This window comes from Zosterops lateralis, assembly GCF_965231275.1.
Source record: "Zosterops lateralis genome assembly, chromosome: 1".
Classification (NCBI taxonomy): Eukaryota; Metazoa; Chordata; class Aves; order Passeriformes; family Zosteropidae; genus Zosterops; species Zosterops lateralis.
Genome location: NC_139762.1, coordinates 101,987,279 through 102,004,310, shown reverse-complemented (window position 1 = coordinate 102,004,310; position 17,032 = coordinate 101,987,279). Strand labels below are relative to the sequence as shown.

Genomic DNA, 17,032 nt, shown 5'->3' with positions numbered 1-17,032 from the left:
TAATTGACCTATGCAGGTTAAGTGACTCACTTGAGATAATGAAAGAGTGGCAGAATGTGAAATAAAGATGGGAAGTAGTTAAGCTAGTTTATGATTCCTAACAGGATGTCTATATTGCTTTCCACTCCAGAACACCAATGCTAAGTTAAATCTGTAATCTCAGACTTCCACTGAAATACAAAAAAGCTTACTGAAGGAGGCATTGGTAGAATACAAACTTTTTATAATGGATGTTTGCACTCAGCACTGAGTGATTACAAGAAAATGCACCAGACACAGGAATGTATTCCTGCACGAGATGACAGATGTTGATGTTGCTTAGAATGTGTTATCTTTCTCACTCCAGTTAACTTCCAGGTGGAGTTTCTCTTTATAATAGTGCAAAGCCTATAAAAGTATTTCTTGCTCTTTAGAGAATTTTGTTTCAGAAAACCTGAGCTACTTCTCTTCAGCCTCTGCTCAGAGCCAGAACATTGTATGAGTGGTCAAGTGGGAAAGTTTCTCTCCCAATTAATTTTACTCTACAGCAATTTATAAACAATAATATTCTGATATTATTTACCAGCAGTGCTAAGTATACCTTTAAAAATTTCTAAGTATTGTCAGGCAATGCTGATTTGTTTTGAAGATTGCTTTTGAAGAGATAGAGATTTTCTTTGGCAACTGAAATTTCTGTCTCCCATTTCCAAGGCTTTCATTTTAGAAACTGAGTCACCGTTAGGATGTACATGGGCACTAGTCAGGCTTTTCAGCATTTTTGGGGATGATTTGGGAATCCCTTCTTACCTAGGATCAATTTAACCTTTTTGAGAATAAAATCTGTAGCATGTTTATGTGAAAATCTGTGGGAAAACTAAGCAGAAGGAAAACAAGGAAATTTATGTAAATATTAGAGCTCTAAGTAGACTGTTCAAAATTATTTCCACTGGATTTTCTTTAAAAATTTTAAAAATAGTGAATGTTTATATTGTTCTATCATTGTATTAGCTGAGCTTCTGTGACGCATCAAACCCTAAAACACTACTTATCTGTGCTACTAAAGTATCAGTCATTGTTAAGTAATTACAGTACTAAGTACCCATTTCTTCTTATCCTCAACTAAAATAAGTCTATATTTGCTGTCCTAGCTTAGATAGATGAAAAATCATAAAAATTAGAATGACTTAATGTTTTATGCTGCAAATTTGTAAGCAAAGGCAAGCTACAGGGAAATAAGAGTTTAAATCTCCCCATGGATATAAGCTAAATATTAGAGAATTTTAGTTATTTTTGGAGATAAGGTCTCTCTTGAAGTGTAAACAATGTTTCTAAGTATTTAAGCATGTGTTATGTTGTTACAGGGAATAAAATACTTTCCACTTTCCTCCTCATGCTTGATTAAAAAGTCGTTTCCTAGTAATGAATTTTCTTAGGCCTTTGAAAACCCTTAAGCAACCTTTTTTTCTCAGAAAATCTTCAGTGTTTTCAGTTTGGTTTTTTTTTTAATGGACTGAACTAATGTTTCACTCTTAAAAAAGGAAAAGAAAAATACCTTTTTAGATGCCATGAAATAAAAAGAATGCTATAGAGAATAACTGAAGTGCTCGTATTTTGGCTCAATCACTACTTTTCTATCTGCTAGAAAATAATTTGAGATTTTAAAGGTATGAAATACTATTTTTGTTGTTTAATGCAGAATTAAAATCGGTACATCTAAAGAATGCTTTTCACACAGTGATTTAGGGCACCTAATGGGTAGATAGATAACTGAGGATTGTAAGGATGTGAAGACTCTGATTATGTGTTCAGATCAGGTATATGCTGCTATTTGTAGAATTTTACTTACTTATAATGAAGTTCAAAGGCTTCATCTACCATGTAGCCATGTTCCTGGCAGCTGTGACAAACAAGACAAATGCTTATGTACATGATGCACCTGTATTTTTGGGAATTATGATAGCTGTATCCCCCATTAACAGAAATTAAAGAATCAGAATTCAAGTTGAAGGAAGCATTCAATGACCAACTTCTTTAGTCTGATAATACATTGATTTCCCCTTCAAACTGATGTTACTGAATAATGAAAGGAGGTTGGGTTGTTGAATATTCAGTCAGAAGGAAGTTATATGGGGAGTTGATCAGGAGGAAACCAAAGGGATTGACAAAGCTGGCATCCCTGACTGAACAAAGAAGCTAGGTAGAATGTGACAGGACAAGAAAACTCAGAAATATAAAGAAAGAATTAGACAGATAAACTGGGAGAATCTTAGATTAGTTTTCGTATGTGTGAAATAAGTGCCAGTAGTTGTTATAAATAATAACACAGGGAATTAGCTAAAATAAATAAAACAAAAACCAAACCCAAACTGACTTATCCTCTCATAGGAATTCTAGCTTTTCATAAAAATATTTTTTTCAGCAACTCTGGTTTTCAAAGGAATTAGGTTTTGTAGAATAATATTCTTTTCCTAGTCCATTGTTTCCTCCTTTGCTCTTTATTGTGAAGGATTGGATAACAGTAGTTATTATGGACTGCTGTTGATGAAAAGTTTATTCAGAGGATATGAAGGCAGGAATTTTTTAACCAAGTGGAAAGATTTCTAAATAGTAAAAGAGGCTTATAAATGATGATCATTTAAATTAATCTTGTTTGAAAATATTCAGCTGATGAAAAAAGAGAATTCTAGAAAAAAAACCAGAAGTTCAAGATCATTCCTGTTTACTTGCTTGAGCTAGACTTGGTAAGCTGTAAGTCACTCCTGAAGTATCTGTCCATTGTCAGAATATACCACTGAAATTTTGCCCCTGACAAAACCAAGTTCTGACAAAACCAAGACATTCATTGCACATTCTTCTCATCTGCTAAAGCAGGTTGAACATTAAATTATTTTATATTAGCAATATTGGCAGACCATACAGCTCTAGGAAGTTCTGGATGAAGTTTTTATTTTAAAAAGGCAGTAAGAGCTTATCTACCATTGACCCTTTTCAGTCACTGCTTTTTCACTTTCCTGGTATGACCTCTCTGAATTTTATTACTGAAATACATGAAAAGGTGACAGACTTATAAAAAGATGAGAGGAAGCAGTATATTTGTAAGACTGGACTGATTAATTCTCACTGACCTCCATTACAATAATGATACCAACCAATCCACCTACTGAAGTGATAATGAAGTAGAAGTAATTAGGGTTTAATAAAAAATCTCCCTTAAATTATTCTTTCAGGAAATTAACTTACATTCTGTTAAAGCTTAGTGAGTGTTGCCTGCTGTCTCATGACAGGCCTTATCAAAAATGATGAGCAAAGAGTAGGAATAGCCTAGATGCATTTATCTAGTAATCATTCATCATATTGCAATGTCTGTTGAGTTACAATCTCTACAAAAAATCAAGTTTGAGTTTTATGAACTGGGTAATGTTGCTGCCTAACTGTAATTTTTTTTTCTTATTAAAATAAGTATATTTCAAATGATTAAAAAAAAATCCCTGTATATCTCAAGAGGCGAGTAAGAAGTAAGTGAGTAAAAAAATGGTTAATTTTCAACAGGCTTCTTTAGTTAAAAAAGTTAGTGTAAACTTGAAAGAAAATGCACACAGTGGTGCTCACCTTCCTGGGCATTGCAGATAATTCAATGTGTGCATAAACAGCATTCAGTAAAGATCTGTTTGTTGCGCTCCACATAGCAACTTCTGTGTCTCAGCAGGCATTTCAGAGTATGTGTTTAAAATATCCTCACACTTAAAGGAATAGATTTACAAGAACCTTATAGAAATGTTTTCAGTGTATTTTTAAACCTCAGTCTCTAAACCTATAGATTCCTAATTGTGCAACATGTGAAACAGATGCTGACATCTGCTAGCTAAGTGTGCATTCACTTTCCAGTAGACTATTCTCCACTTCCCTCCTGTGTACAGCAGATGATAAGGAGGAATAGAAGAATATGACAAGCAAAATAAAGACAGAGTGAGCAAGTGAACAGTCTCAGTGTTCAGGTTAACACAGCAGACTTAGCAAACAATTGTTTTTGCCTCAGGATCTGGGTTTTTCAGTGTGGTTCAGAGTGGGTGTTTTCTAAGGGATGATTTTGTTTATAGTTTATTTTCTACCTTTTCTGAAGGAGGGACTTAGGACTCTTAAAGAAGCTGGAAGACTGGGCTTCTATTTCAAAACAAGTCAACTTAAAAGTAAAGTAACATTAAATATATTTACAGTACCATATCTACCATCAACTTTTAATTTTTTTTTTAATTTTATTTTGTTTTTGCAATTTGATCTCCGTTTTGGTTTGAATGTATAGCTTGGAGTCTTTCTGCTTCTGTATACAAAGTACTGACTAACACACATGAATGACACTGAAAAATGGGGGCTTTAGTTTTTTGTCTTGACTGAGTACTAGAGCTGGATCTTGTAATCATAGCTGATTTAAAAAACGGTTGTTTAGAAGTGAAGTTTTTAGTTTCAGTATGTTCATTTCTGCCACTGATATGATTTCCTTGGAAAATTATTCCTGGGCTGATTGCAGATAAGTCTTTAACATTTGGTACATTTAATTGAAACTTCACCTGTAAAAAACTTGAAAATATTCACAGAATTAAGATAGCCAGGCTTCGAAGGATCACAGCAAAAATTTCAGGAGAATGAACTGCAAGCTTAGTTCAGTAAATCAAACCAAAATAACATTAGGTTAAATAATTATAGGCAAAATAAAAAGGCAGCAAGTGAGGTGAGAGAAAATAAATGCTACAGTGTCTCAAGTAAAGCCAAGATGCTTGCCTAAATATGAAATTATGTCACTAAGTTTTGCATTTCTGCATTTGACACAAAGTTTTAGTACGAATGAAACAGAAAGTATTCCTTTTACTGCAAATGATAATTGAGTCTAGCAGTTATTCACTGTAAAATTTTCATTTTCCTTTAGTATTTTAATGTAATCTGATTCATTATGATAATGTTTTATAATAGAATTTTTGTCCCATAAAATGCTGTTGTAGTATAGCTTATTTGGTTATATGAAACAGGCTTTGAACATAATGACAATAAAAGGTCTGTAGTACTTCATAAATTACATTTGTAAGGGTTCACATTTGCAGACAAGGAACCAAAGTTTAATGGAATCAAGACTTTAACTACAGTCAGACACAGTATGTATGTCAGTTTGGAAGCTGATTTTTTTCATTAAATGTTTTAAATACAGAAACATATCTTTGTAAGTGGTCTGACATGCAGCTGAACACTGCTTGTTTTCATGGTTACCTTGATACAACGCTCAGCTTAAGGATGCCTACTTGTAGACAGCAACTTGCTCTTAATGTTGGGGGCCAGAAATAAGGAGCTTGATGTAGGACAAATTAATAATGAGTGACAGACAGGAGTATTAAGGTGTACATGTGGTAAAATCTATTTGGCTATGCCATGGTCAGCTTTCATCTCCCTGCTGCAGGAGTGTCGCAGCTGGGATGGGTTCCTGTGGCACTGGGCTGGTAAGGGGTGCTCTGTGCCCCTCATACTGGAAAAAAACCTATTGAAATATGGGGGGAAAGAAAATAATTGGCAGAGTATGTATAACATCCTGGGAGTGGGGAAGAATAGCAGTGAATGCACCATGTGTAATGTGGCTGTCTTTCCCAGTCGTAGCTGTTGGCTGAGGGCCCTCTGACATGGCTCATGTCCCATTTCCTCCCCTGCCAGCTTGAGGGTGAGGATCTGTCCCCTCTGCTCTCTGTCTCCCTTTGGCAGGTGTTGTTTGCACCTGCCTTGGGCTCCTGGCTGCCCACCCTGCTCTCTTGGGGAATATGGCCCTGTTGGGAGCCTCCTCTGTGCTCCCAAGAGCCTGACATAGCTTGGCAAGGGCAGCCAACACACGGAAGGGATGGAGCAGTGGCTGCAAACTTCAGCCTGAGTCTTTACAGGAGACACCCCTGAAAGGTTCAGTGGGATTGACAGGTATCCATGGGCAGCACAGAGAAGCAGAATGGGCCATGAGGGTGCCATGCCAAAAGGACTGCAGAAAAGAGTAGGGTGATGGAAAAATATCCATGTTAGATTCCTAGTTTTTGTTTGACTGATACGCAATTAAATTCAGGGGATTCTTACTGTCCTGTCCAAGTTTTGGCCTAGAAGCTTTTAAATATAAGCTGGAGTCAACAAAAAAGAAAAGTGCAGAGCATTTGTTTTCTTTTAGGTTGGTTTCTGTTTGTTCTTTATTCTGCAGCCTATTTTAAATACATGCAAGCACACATTCTTTCTCCTTTCATCGTAGTGAAAACACTACTGTGTTATTTATCCCTCTTTCCCCTTTAAAATCACTCACGTGCCTGAATATTAACTTCAGGATTAAATTCTGGGCTAAAAAAAAGTCAAGAGTTTAATTTAGTGTTGCCCAAACTTTTTTTGCTTGAGCACTGCTACAGATCTTTAAATTTTCTTGCAGACCTCCAGCCACCTTTAGTATAAAATATAATTTTTGAAAGTTGTGTGCTTTAATACAATGGCATTTCAGTTAGCAATTTTTAATAAAGCTGTGAAATGTCAGGTTCCTGCAATAGCAGGATCTCAGAACTCCAGAAAGCATCCTGCAGAAATATGCCTGTACCTTCTGAATTTTTAATCCTATTGAAGACAAATTAAGTATCTAAGTGCTTTCCTGAATGGTACTTAAGCACATCGTTAAGCCCTTGTGTTAATTAGAGTCTTATGCTTTCCCTTTTTGAAAAAAACCCACCCTGATTCTGTTGTTCTCTTGAATGACAATCTCAGTTCCTGGGATTGTGAGTCATGGAAACGGGAACGCTTATTTCAGTGATGAATCAGGCCCAAATTAATATCTTTAATGCATCTCTAGCAGACCAGAACTTGAAAATAAGTACATTAAACAGTATCCTCTATGGGACTGCACGGGCCAAAAGCCCTGCATGAAGTTCATTTGGTAAATATGTTAACTATTATGTACACTGGTTAAATGATTTAGAGATGTTTTCTTCTGTATTTAAGGTGGATACAAGTGGAGACTAAGTAGGATGTAGAAAATAGCCATAGTAGTACAAGATTTAAAACCAGTTCCTTCTGGGGCTTGGAAAAAGTCTCTTTAAAAGATTGAGAAGCAGAATTCCCATTTTATCAGTGTACAAATGGCTTTGGGAAGTCTGCCGGTTGCCACAGTGAAGGAAATTATTGTGTGAATAAACACAGATAAATTGGCAACCTGCACAGTATTCATTCTTTGTGATGTAGTTTGTGACGTCATCTCTTCTAGATAAGAGCCTTTAAAGATAGACTGTACTGTAGTGGTTACCATGTCAAGAATAAAATAGCCAAGAATAGATTTTATTTTCTTCCTGCCAAGAAGGTGCTTTTTTGCAAAAAGAATTTTATTTTAGAGCTGATGTTGACTGAATAGCTTAATATATTCTTTAAGGAAAGACAATCTTCATGCTTTAAATATTTTTTTTTAATTTGTCCTGTAGTGAAATTCTTTCACATAGCTTACACCTTGGATAACAAGTACCTCTGTATTTTTTATTTGCTTTAGAATTTGAAAATCAGGTAAGAAAAAACAAATCTGAATTCTCAAGATATGTCATTCTTCTCTTAGTTATTGCTAAGTGTAACAGGATCCCTAAGAGGAGAAAAACTAAGTGAAATATGGTTTTATATACCAATTTGTAGAAAATGCTGTCAGCTGCTTTTGTGGCAAAGGTATAAGTGCATTAAAAAAAAAAGAAATCGAGAAATGGAGGTGTAATGGGCCTTTAATTCGTGTACAAAGCCCAACTAAAGCAATATTCCAAGCAGGCAGGTATAAATCTTGGTGTAAACTAGTGTTAAATTTCATTTTTAAAAGCAGGCTGAATTCATGGGCGTAGAGGGTTTGTGATTTATTCAAGATAGAAGTAATAGCCCCAACTGGATATGCTTTTCCATCAGTTTTAAAGCTTTCATATTGTTACAATATAGGTTGACTAAAGTGTATAACTTCGCCTGCAGAAAGTGCAGTAGCTGATCCATTATGGCTTAAACTGTCCTGTAGTTGCCGTGGGGTGCGTGTGTGCGCCTTTGTGCTGTTGTAGCAGTGATTTCCACTGGGACATGAGCTCAAGAGTAAAGGTCCTGAGCCATGCTGTTGCTCATCAGTGAAACACAGGCGCTGATGTGCTTAAAATTTTACTCAGCAAGTCTTGTCTGAGGTCTCTGAAGTGTTTCTGTGGAAGAAAAATGCTGTGAATACTAATCTGAAGTAATTTGTAGTTTAACTGGGGAAGAAAGCCCACTACTTGTGGTTTGGAGTCTCAATGAGTGATTCAATTAAAAAAACAGCATAAAAATATGTTTTAGGGAAACTACTCTGATTGTAATTATACTGGTGAGCTTCTCATTTCTGAACAAGATTTTTTCGTGGAAGTAAAAGAATTGAAGCGACACATGGCCCATGCTGAGAGAGTTGTCAGACCAGTATTGAACAGATGAGACAAAGATGGCTGCTTTGATTCAAAGGAGGAGAATAGAATAAAAACAAAACAACTCCACAGATCTACAGTAGATGACAATGCAATGCTTAACACACTCTTTTAAATAGATAAGGAAGTTTTATTGTGAGTTATCTTTATTCACACTCATAAAACCAGGAGTAAATTACTCCAGTAGCAGAAAAGCCCTTGAGGCTAATATGTTTCTGAAATTACTGATATGTACAGTAGGATTTCAGAAGGCTCTCTATTATTGTGGGACATAGTGCCATAGGCAATGCAGTAGTTTTTGTTTTCTGCCTTACAGATCTATGAAAAACACAGATTTTTCTATGTCAGACATTGGAGTGAAATGCAGAAGATGCATGTTATTTGCATGTGGTGTGTTACTGCAGATAGTAATTGTTCCAACAACTTAGTAGTTTACACACCTGATAGTATTATGATGACAATTTCCATTTATCAATAGTTAGGAAATTAGTAGTCAGCCAGGTGGCAGAATGGTTTCCAGAAAACATTTTGTGAAGAAAGTACAATGACAGTCAGCTTTTAAATGAGAAGTAACTTACTGCTTAGATGATCTAGAATTGGAAGAGTATACATAGGTGATCGTTAGCCAAACATTAACCTAGCAACCTAAAGCTGAAAGAAAATTGTATCTCTGTAAAAGTTGTAAAGCTCACTGTCTTTGGGCATTCAGAAGCTTTTTATATTAACCTCTGTGTTTAACAAACCTTTCAGCCTGCCGCTGGGAAGGGAGAAGAGCACCAGTAGCACTTAACCCTGTTCTTGCAGATGGTCCTTTTCAGATAAGAATAACATGGATCAAACTATGATCTCCTCTCCCCCAGACTTTCTACATTTACTTTTGCAAAGCTTTTATCTGAAAAGTAACTGGTTTACCCCAGGAGCTCCCCTGAATCATGTTAAAGCTGATTCCTGCTTATCTCCTGAGTATTGTTTCTTAAATGGTGAATTGCATGCTTGAGTGGTTTACAAAAATAATGACTAATGTTATTGGTGGTGCAGCAAAGAGAATGTGCTTAGAAAAGAAGGGAGAGTTTCTGGGCAGCAGCAGTAATTGTTAGCATGTGCTGTTTAATTTTACAGATACTTATCTTCCGTGACAGAACTGTCCCATGCTTTGAATGCCACGTTATAATAAAATGCATGTTGATAGGGTAAGCGACTCACTGGAAAATACAGCTTGCCATTTAGTTTGCTGCTCTGACTGCAAGTGCGGCTGTTGATGTGGAGACCAAAGGCAGGAGTCAAGTTGGATTGGGAAGGAGCAAACATGGGAAAAATAGAGGGATGAAGAGATAGGAGTCTTATCTCATGTATGTATGTGACTGCTCAGTATGCTGGTGAGATTCTGCCTGATGCTTGATTATCACAGTCTGTCCTGTGTTCTTACTAAATCCAGTTTCTACCATCTTGGCTGTGGATGCACTCAGATCTTCAGAGTGTGTGTGAATGTTCATAAACTTCAAACCAAGCTAAGCAGAGAGTGGGGAAGAGATTTGAGTGCCAGGAGCTGCTGTGGGACCATGAAAGTCACAGGCTTTCAAGCTTTTGGGTGTGGGGGGCCAGAGCTTGGGGAGGAGCAGGGCGTGGGTTCCTCTGGTTGAGTGAGATTCCCCTGGGCTGGAGAGGAGGAACAGGGCAGGGATGTCAATGCTTTATGTGTGAGTGCTCCGTGTATTCACAGCAATGCTGATAAAGGCCTTGTTTTTCTATCTGTATTTGATTTGTCAGGCCATCTCTCTCTCCTCCTCTCTCACTGTATGTCTGTCTTCCAGTGTTGGGAACACAACCAGCTGGATCTGGGGGTGTGGAACTGTAGCAGCCCTTTGTCTGTCAAGCAGGGAGATGAAGACACACCCTGATTCCTGAGAGTAGCCTAGATTTGGCTACTCATATGCTCTGTGGGGTTTTGCCAATGTTTGTATAATTTAATTTTTTCCCAGAAATTCTTACGTCCTTGTTAAGGAAGTTAAACAGTACCTAGTTTAACAGCCATGCAAAAAATCTCACTAGCAGAACCTCATCCATGTTTAGTAGGATTTCTTCATCAAGAGTTGCTTCAGTTATTCAGTTTTTAATACATATGATGTGTTCTCTTATGCTGCTCTAATCACTTACGTTATGTTATGTGTTGAGCACTTCATAGAAGTCTTAGATCTTTAGCTGCTGTAGTTTCAGCAATACTTGCAGTCTACTTCAGCTGTACATTAAAGGGTTTGCTTTTTTTTTTTTTTTTAGCAAGGCCCATTTGTCTGTTACAATGTTGATTGTTACTATTTCTGTCCTTACCCTTTAATCCTTTATGTACTGCATCCTGTATTTTGACTTCCCTTACTTTTGTTCAGGGGAGATCTAGCAGATGTGTCTAGCAGACCTCTTCCAATCTCAGTGCAGGTACACAGGCTAAACAATCAACCAGTGGAGCTGTGCCCTATTAGGAACAAACAAGGCAAGGAAACATCTGTGAATGTAGCCTCTGAGGCAGGGAGAGAGCTTTTGTGCTGAACAAATTCTATTCTGTTTGTGATGTTTGAAACTTTATCCCATTTCCTTGAAAACAGAAGGGACATGCAGAAAATTCATGCACGTACTGTCATTCTCTGTGTGACAATGAGTGGTTCAAGGCGTCTTTTAAAATAATTTTTTTGTATGCATGTTATATGCTGTGGTAAAGTCTGCGGTTGGTAAATGTGTTCTTTTTGGTTAGGGAAAGTTTTCAGAAGGGGAGAAAAGGATTTCTTCTTTGTGAGCCAAGGGAGAATCTCTTCCAGGGAACAACAGGATAGGCAGCAATAGTTGTGCTAACTGGAGAGCTCACACTAGGGAAGTTTTCTTAGAGTAATGGGGAAGAAACACAAAACTAGGCCAGACATGATGAGAAGAGGGAAGATTTTTCTGTTAACCCAGAGGCGAACAAGTAGAGTTTATTGAATTCATAAGGGCTATTGAAGATTGCTAGTGTGCCAAGGTCTGGAGGAAAAGGGCGCTTGTTGCAAAGACATAGTTGGACAGAAAAGGTATTTGTGTACCTTTTCAAATGGCTGTATTTTACCTCTGTCTCTCAAAAGTATCTGGATTTTCAGACAGAAGATAGTTTTTCAAGTTTATGTTCTAATAAAACATCATTTCTTTCAAGTCCTTTTGGTATTTTTTGGTGTGTTCACTTTAAAGAAAAGGTGCAGACATCTGTCTCAAAGCTCTGGCATGTTTGAAATCCAGTCATAGCCTAAAAGTTAAAAAAATGTTACAGCTGGTAAAATACATTAGGTCACCTTTAAAGAAATCCAGCTGACTGAATTGGAAGAAAATTTTGCATGCCTTGTTGGGGAAGCTTTTTATCATGGGTGTGTTTTAGAAATCAGTTCTCAGTCTTAGCAGTTCGTAGCACAATTCCCACTGGCTGTAGAAGCTTCAGAGCATATTGGGATAGGCCAAATGTTGGATGACAGAAATGAAAAAAGAACACTGCCCTGCATCAAACTTAGCTCTTTGAAACCCAAAAGGAGTGCAGTTCCTTTAAAAGTGGAAGACACTTCAGGCAGAGGTAGTTGTACACTTAGGCTGATGTGGGTTTTCTGGGTGACTGGGGCTAGTAAGGAAACCTACCCCCTGTGCTGGAACTGCTTTACTGCCTCAGCCCTGGGCTGCATCTAAGGCGGCTCTCCGGGGACAAGAGGAGTAGCACAATTCCTTGGAGATTTCGCAGTCTGCTCCACACCTGACCTTTCTTATCAAACAGAGAGAGAATTACCTTGTAGATGTATTTCTTTTTATTCAGGCAAGTCAGGTTTCCTGTTACAAACAAATAAACAAACTAACCAAACAGAAAACTTTCCTATTGTGTTCATGAGTGGAATTGCAGTTCAAATGGGATTCTTTTTCCCTGTCCTTCAGAAGGTTTTATACAAACCCAGCCTTAACTTTGTTCTGTATCAACAGTAGTCTAGTCTTTTTCCAACCTGGACGACTCCATGATACTAGGACTTTGGAAAGATGCAGATTGTCCTCTGATTTTAGTTACTTTCATTTAATTTCAGTTAGGTGTTTCAAATACAGACCTACTCTCTGCTTTAGAATGCTCAACCAGAATTTGCCTATGCCAGATCTGAGGAGATGCTGCTGGAAAGCTTTGTGTTTTAAAACTCTCTTTGGGTCTAGGTCTGCCTGTCCTCATGTATTATCTTATTTTGATTCCTCTTTTTCCTAAAATGCAATGATTGCTTCAGAAGTTGAATTTGAAACAACTGTCTCAGAATTTATGCACATGCGGTCGTTTTCTCTAATAGCTTGTGAACTTTGTATGCCCCTACTATACATTACTTGGTTTTTTGCAAAGAGGTAATGCTATAAAAAAGTAGCCTTCAAAATGTCAGTACAGCATTTGAAAACATAGAATAGTCATGAAGAAAACAGAAAAACGGATTACAGGATGAGTAGTCAAAATCAATAAATATTGAAAAGACTTGAAAAAAGAAGCAGCATTCATCAGAAAGCAGGGTTGGTTCTGTTTTTGTTTTTTTATTGGCTATGGGAAAAGGGGGTGCAAAAATACAGGATTCAGAAATACATGATTTCATGTTCAAGCTTGATCAAAGCAATTTCTAACAAAGTAATGGGAGATGTGTCTATGCATATGAGATGAGGAAGAATTTTAAGAATTTAATTTAGTGAAAGAATTATAAGGCTTATTAGTCTTATTAATTGTTCTGCTAAAACAAAGCTGGCATTATGGGTAGAAGTGAATTGATTTTTTAAAAAAATACCCAGGACTTATGGTGGATTTTTAATGGATTTTTTTCCCAAGAGTTTGAATAGTTGCAAATTTGGAAGATAAACAGCTTGAAAGTTGAGACTAATGATATTTTTAGGATGGGTAATAAATAATTATTGAAATTACCATGTTAAATTTAATATGAGTAAATATTGCTCAAAAGAAGACTTAAAATTCACCTGGAGACAGTAATGGTTTGTAAGTTAATGAGCAGAATTGATGGGTGTTAGCTGAGGCACTGAAGGGAAGACTCTCAGCTGGTGTATTTTGGGACACCTCATTATGCCAATGTCTCTGATGTTTGTGTGCACATACCTAGTGGGTGATGTCTGGAAGTGCTGCATTTGAGTGAAAGTTCCAGCTTCTTTAGGTAGTGCTACTCATGCTTTGAGAGTTTTCTCAAATTACAGCAGCCCTGTAATTATCAAATGTTACCTTAAAATGTATTTTTCTATAGTATTAGTAAATGGTAAGAGAAAATACTGAGACAAAACCTGTTTTGTTTGCAAGCTTTGAGAATTAAAGTGCAAGGTGGATTGTCACTAAATGCAGATCCTCTGCTTTCTGCAGTGCTTCCTAGGTGGCCTGTATGTTTGTTTATGAAATACAGTAAATAAAAGAACACCTTTATTGAGTTTGCCTTGTCTTGAAAGCAGTACTCATTCTGCTTGAGACTCACAATTCATCTGCTTATGCACAGAAGTTCCAGTCTTGAACAGTTCCACACTTAGTCTTGGGCAATCAGATAGTCACAGTCTCTTGTCAGTGATGGCTGTAGGGTTGGCTGGCATTTAGGGAATCCTGGTTTGTTAACAAAAGTAACCTTTTGTATGTACCTTCCAATCCAAGTCTTTCTATGATTCTATGAACTGCCCAGTCACAGTGTTTATGACACCTTTCTGCATCTGAAGAGTGTTTTGTTAATAAAGTAAAACCAGAGAATATCTGTTTTTTAAAATCAGACTTTTTGCTCTCCATCATGTAGCATATTTTTCAAATACTGAGAGTCAAAATCAGCCAATAGTAACGCCTAAATAAGTTAAATACCAGTATTTTTTTGATATTTATTAGTAAGACTAATAATTTATCCTCAACCATATATAAGACTGGTGAAAAATCAACAATGTAACTTTCTTTGCTCACTAGTCACATTTTCTTCATGCATGAAAAATGATACTGCATTCAATTTTATAGCGTTTGGCATTCCCAGTATAAAAAAGATCTCTTAAGAAGGTGAGGTGACATGGTGAAAACTTGCAGAAATGACTGGAAAATCTCTCTTATGCCATTCCCATAATTTTTTGTAGGACAGTATGTTGCTTTTCCAGTTGTCAGATTTTCTTTTTTAAACATTTTTTTCCAGCTCTTCTGCCACTCTATCTTCTGATCATCTTTTTGTGTCCAGTATTTCACAGAAAATGTCTATTTATGCTAATAAGAATTACTAGGATATTCAATTGCCCATTTACTCTGGAGCAAATCCATATTTTCTTTTTTCAAGTATCACATCTTTGTAGAATTAATATTTACACAAACCAAATATTTGCTGAATTACCGCTGAACCATTTTTCATTGAAGAATTGTAAACAGCAACAGTGACTTTAGGATAGTCATGGCTTTCTTGTTTTAAACTCCTTAGCTAAAATGATGAAATACAGGTGAATCAGCAAGGTTGTGGACTAAAGAAGCCTGAATTTAGTGAATGATGAGCACCATTAGGTTTTACTATGTTGCATGTAGTGCCTAAACACAGCCCTAAAGACTAAACCCAGGTAAATCCCATTTAAACTTTTTTGGCTGAGGAAATTATCATCATCCATGTGCATAAACATGGAAGCACATTTAGAGAAATTAAGTGTGATAAAATGATTGTATTTATAGTAAGACATGCACTTGCCATTTTTTCTTAGGGGAATGAGTACTCAGTTGATTATAATTTTACATGTTCTCCTGTGGAATCCTTCAATTTTGACAGATGACTATTTCCTTGTAGATACACCATTTTATAGGTTCTATTATTTTTTATATGTATTTCTTACCTGCCCCAGTATATGAAAAGCTGTTCTGGAGAACCGATCCACTATCAGAAAGCATGCTGTGGGAATTTTTGTTTGTTGGATTGATAGTTTCCATGTAAAAAATCTCGCCAGTTAATTTTTAGTGAATTCATGAATGCTTTAAGTATTGCTCTTATAACTTAGTCAGTTATACCTGTTTTAAGGGGTTTATATTTTAAATTTAAATAAATTAATTGAATGTCAGAGCATGTACTAGTTGATGGAGGGAATATTAGTTTTTTTCCTGCTTGTTTTAAGAAAAAAAAGCATATTCAGTGACTTCTGTTTATGTTAGTAATGAATAAAGATTTTTCCTGATACATTATAGTAACAAACAGACTGTGAACTAAATATAGAGTAACGCCTTTTAGGGAGCAAAATATTTATATTCTTTTGAATTGTAAGTAAGTTCCATTTTTGTCAATTCTATGAACTTGTCTGGAAAGGAAATTATACTTGATAAATAATTTAAATTCAACTGCAAAACTTCTGTTATTGAATAGTTAAACCTATTTAACATAAAGATGCAGTCTGGACAAAGGTCCTCCAACATTTCATTTCAAGAAATGAGTTGCATCTCATTAAAAGGTATTGTCACTCATCAAAGTAAGAAAACGAAAAAAAATATTAAAACTTGGTTTCTAATAAATATATAACCAGTGTGTGTCTACTTACATTTTTCTAGGAACACTTATCTATGCATTTGTAGCAGGGAACTGTAACATATCCATTTCTGGACTTATGAAAAATGCAGGGTTTAAATTATCTCATGCATTTTCATATGTTTTCTTTCCAAAGTAGAAACTGAATTTTATTTCCTTCTATGATATCACAGGTTATCTGTTAATAGAATTCTTTCCTTTTCATTTGTTCAACCTAGAAATATGTATGCCTCAGAAATCATGTTGTATTTTTCTAACGTAGTACAGTCTTTCAAATTCCTTAGTTCTGCAGCATGATTATTTCGAAGGTACACTTCAGTGAAACACTGAAAAACAATAGGCACTGGAAAGCAGAGTATAAATTGACTAGCTGCTCATGTGAGAGTTGTTTGAATGTAACTTTATTTGAATACTTTTATATTTCTTGCTGTTTGCTGTTTTAAGTTGTGACCATAATACAAAATTCAACCCCACCCTTTTTTTTTAGACTTGTAAAGTTTACTGGCTTACTTGTGTTTACATTTGTTCATTCTTTTGTCAGCTTCTGAGGACAGGAGACAATTGTCACACTTAGTCAACTAGGTAACTTGTGATTAGTTAGAGGAAGGCTGAGGAATGCAGAACATTTTGGACCCTGTCTGTATCACATACTGCACGCAGCCATCTGAACACATAAAATTTTCTTAAATTTCATTGCAACTCTTGTGATGGATTGACCCTGGCTGGACACCAAGTGCTCTCCCCTTCATCCTGGTCTCAACTTCACTCCTGAGTTTTCTCTCTCTCCTCCGTCCCAGCAGTGCAGAGGGTCAGAAAATGCATCAGTTCATCACATGTTGTCTCTGGCACTCCTCCCTCTTCAAGAGTAGGACTGCTCCCAGTCTTCTCCTGCTCTGGTGTGGGGTCCCTTCCCAGAGCGTGCAGTCCTGCAGGCACAGTTTGTCCAGCGTGGGTCCCACAACCAAGTTATGAGTCCTGCCAGTAAACCTGCTCCAGTGTGGACTTCCCACAAAGTCACAGCCTCCTTTGGCCATGTGGTTGATCTGGTTGGGGCCCTCCACAGGCTAAAGG

The 17,032-nt window shown here is 36.6% G+C and overlaps 1 protein-coding gene across 9 annotated transcripts in view; it reads left to right on the top strand.

Annotated features, from left to right (window-relative positions):
- The window catches only part of PTPRM (protein tyrosine phosphatase receptor type M), a 437,540-nt gene that overhangs the window by 118,080 nt on the left and 302,428 nt on the right, over positions 1–17,032 (top strand). The window lies entirely within an intron of this gene.